This window comes from Belonocnema kinseyi, chromosome 2 (assembly GCF_010883055.1).
Source record: "Belonocnema kinseyi isolate 2016_QV_RU_SX_M_011 chromosome 2, B_treatae_v1, whole genome shotgun sequence".
Lineage (NCBI taxonomy): Eukaryota > Metazoa > Arthropoda > Insecta > Hymenoptera > Cynipidae > Belonocnema > Belonocnema kinseyi.
Genome location: NC_046658.1, coordinates 95,927,192 through 95,930,950, shown reverse-complemented (window position 1 = coordinate 95,930,950; position 3,759 = coordinate 95,927,192).

The following is a 3,759-nucleotide window of genomic DNA, read 5'->3' as shown; positions in this document are numbered from 1 at the left end:
TGCTTTGCTTTTCAGTCGACCGACAAGTAGCCAATCACGCGAGTGATTAAAAGTAAAATAGGAGTTATTTCGAAACGACTATCTGGTTAGATAACCGGGACCTCCAAAAACGTGGTGGAACGGGCGACAGGATAATCGACACTTAACTACGGCATTACATTTAACCCGCTGTCAGTACACCAATGATTTAACTGAGGTTGGAAGAACCAGCCCTACGGGCCAATTTCACCAAATCTGATTAAATCCATGGTTAACTAATCATGATTATTTTTAATCAATGATTAAATCAGCTTTAACCAGCGATGCGTTCTACCAAGCATTTTCAACCTCTGGTTAGCTAATCATATACTTTGTTCGTAATAAGGTTTAAATTCTAGGTCTTTCTGTTGTAACGGCGACTCTGATTAGTTAGAACGAAATTCTTCATGAACACTCGACGCCTTATTAGCATATGATAAGATTCCCAAAGTTTGAGGTTACGAGTGGCTTCAGTTGCAAGTGTAATAGAAGAGAAGTGGCAATTGTGTCTGAATATTCGTCGCCTTCTCTGAACGTGGTTAAGCATTTCATCATCATCAGATGAGGATAAAATATCAATGTAAAACAAAGCCATATTTCCTTCCTGTATACTGCACTCACTACACTTGCACTTCAATTTCGGGGTTATGTTACTTTAATTACTGATTAAACTCCATATCCAGCCATTATTGGGCGGTTAAGTTAACCCGTGATTATCTTCCCCTAATCATTATTAAAAGAATGGTGGAACGCAAAATATTAATTAAATAAGGTTAATCAATGATTAAAGATTTAATCAGATTTGGTGAAATCGGCCCTAAGTGTTCGCTGTTTCCAGACTGTTCAACTATGAGTAAAGATTGTGAATATTATTTTCCATCAATTTTCTGAATTTAAACTTCCAACTAAATAATCTAATTGCAGAATCAATTTTATCTCAAACAGTTTCTGAACATTAAAGAGAAAAGTGACAATTTTAATTGTAAATGATTTTTTAATATTCAGAAATAATTCTGTTCTAAACATTTTGTCAGCACCTTATATATTTTTTCAATATTCAAGCTAAAATACAAATTTACAATAAAGCAGTTGAATTATTAAACCAAAAGTATTAATTTTAGTCAAAAAAGTTAATTTTTTACCAAATTTTATATTTTTAAATGAAAATATGAATTGTTAAAGATAAATGTTGATATTGGATATGTCAAACAAAAATATTTAAATTTTGAATAAAAAACAATTGAATTAAACTAAAAAGACGAACTTTAATACAATTGTTGAATCTTCCTGAAAAACAGATTAATTTTGAAACACAGAGTAGCATTTGTATACAAAAAAGATTAGATTTCTACCAAAGATAATGAATTTTCGAACCAGGAAGAATTTCTGGACAGGAAAGAAAAACATTTGCAAATTAATTGTTAAATTTTTGATACAAAAATAGGAATGTTCTACGAAGCAGTTGAATTTTCAATTCAAAAATATAATTTTTTATTAGAAAAGTTAATTTTCAACGAATTTGTTGAATTTGGAATTTATAAAGATAAATTTTATTTATTTTATATTAGGTTCAATTAATTCAATTTCAATGGGCTAATAGAACAAGAACACGTGGGAATTTAATCATTTATAAACTAAAAAATAATTTTTTAATTTAACTTAGAAATTCATCAGTAATATTTTCAAAATATTAGGTTCGGAATCTGGAAATCTAATTTAGAAAATAATGTTAATTTATCAGAGCAAACTTTTTAATGTCAGACGACACCTTTTTTTGCTTCTGTTATTTCAGATATTATTAACACTCACATAATTATGAAGTTGCACTTATCAGAAAGCATTTGAGTAATGAATAAAAAAATGTCTTGCATTAAATTCATTTTTGTAGGATCATTTATATTAAATATGTTTAAGAAACTACAATTACGAGTTCGGATAGGGCGCATGTGTGTAGCGATAATTACTAATTGAATATGTATATTTTTAGTAATTGTCCGAAGATATTCCGTTAGGCTCTAAACCTTCGCTATAACGGCCCAAATTTAGCCCTATTGGCCCTTCTTCTGTTTAGAAATCTGTTTGTCAACAAATCTATTTCAATTTTAATTTTAAAACAATATGTGTTTTCGAAAACTTAGCAAACACACTTTTTCCGATGCATTCTAATCCAATATAGTGATAGTGTAACATTTTTAAATTTATTGAAAAAACAAGAAGACGATATAGTAAAAATTTTAAACAGACTGAATCATCTCCACCAATATAATGTATTTAAACGTTTTCACAAATATACTTAAAATTATAGATATGATACTATGAACGGAAATAATTTGGAGACAAGAAATATTTTTAATTTAGCGCCTGGCAAATAACAAGCTGGAATTGATAAGAAAAAAACTTTATTTTTCCACTTCTTCCAGACTAATTAAATAGTTATATAATCTAGAAAAGTCGAAAAAATACGGATTTGTCTTAAAAATTGCAGGTATGATATTATAATTGTGTATATTTACCAACAGAATTAATAAAAGCCGCTATAGAGAAAAATAGTCCTTGGAGTGATCCTCATTTCGATTGTAGACAATACTGATTTACAAAGAATTTTATTATTGGAAAATTGAATGCTTACATTTTTCTTTAAAAAAATGAGGGATTCCACAAAATACTGAAAACAATACGTGTGGTTATCATAAGAAGTTCTACAAAAAATACCTCTTACTCTTTCATGGTATCTTGCATCGTTTGCAAGAAAATAAAAAAACTCAATTATTATTTAAAAAAGTTTTGTGACAAGGAAAATGATTTGGCCTAGACATAAAACTTACGGAATGTTCTTTTTTATATAAATACGATTTTTTCTTGAATATTGGATTAAATAAATTAAGTGAGGTTTTATATTAAATTTTAAGGGATTTGAAACGACTTTAAGAAATTTCAAGAGTTTTCGATAGTTTCATTGGATCCACGGTTTTAAAAAGATTTTATACAATATGAAACGATTTAAATAATTTTTGAATAATAAAAATATTTGAAGAGATTTCTAAGAAACTTAATGTTTTTAAAAATATTCTGATATACATAAAAATATTTTAAGGATTTTCCATGGACTCTAAAATATTACTATGGATTTCCAAAGGTTTTAGTGGATCTCATAATATTTAAAAATATTGCACGAAATTTTAAAGTTTTAAACCAGTTTTGAGAAATTTAAAGAGATTAAATAAATTTGTTTGGTTTATAAAGGATTTTATTGAATTTTCAAGCTTTCAAGCGATTCTAATTACATATTTAGAAATATTTCACAGAATCTCGAATTATTCCATGGGATTTTCACATTTTGGAGAGAATTTAAAAAGTTATGTGCAAAATCCATGAGATTGAAAGGATTTAAAAAAATTCTTCTATGACTTGAAAAATTGTATTTGATTTACAATATATTCAAAAGAATTAACGAAGTTTAAATTATTTGCAAATATTTCAATGGCATGATGATTTTTTAGTCAAATCTCTCGTTCTTTGTAAGAAAAATACGAATTTCAAGAATTTAGAATATTCAGGGAATTCAATGATTTAAGGGAAGTCAAAGAAATCAATGATTTTAGAGAATCTTCAGAATATTGTGGATTTCCGTGCATTTATTCACTTTTTTGAAAAAGTCGATTTTAATCCGTTTTTCACTTCAACTCGTGCTCTGTACGTCAGTTTTTGGAATTTTTGAATAAAATTTTCAGAAAATATACC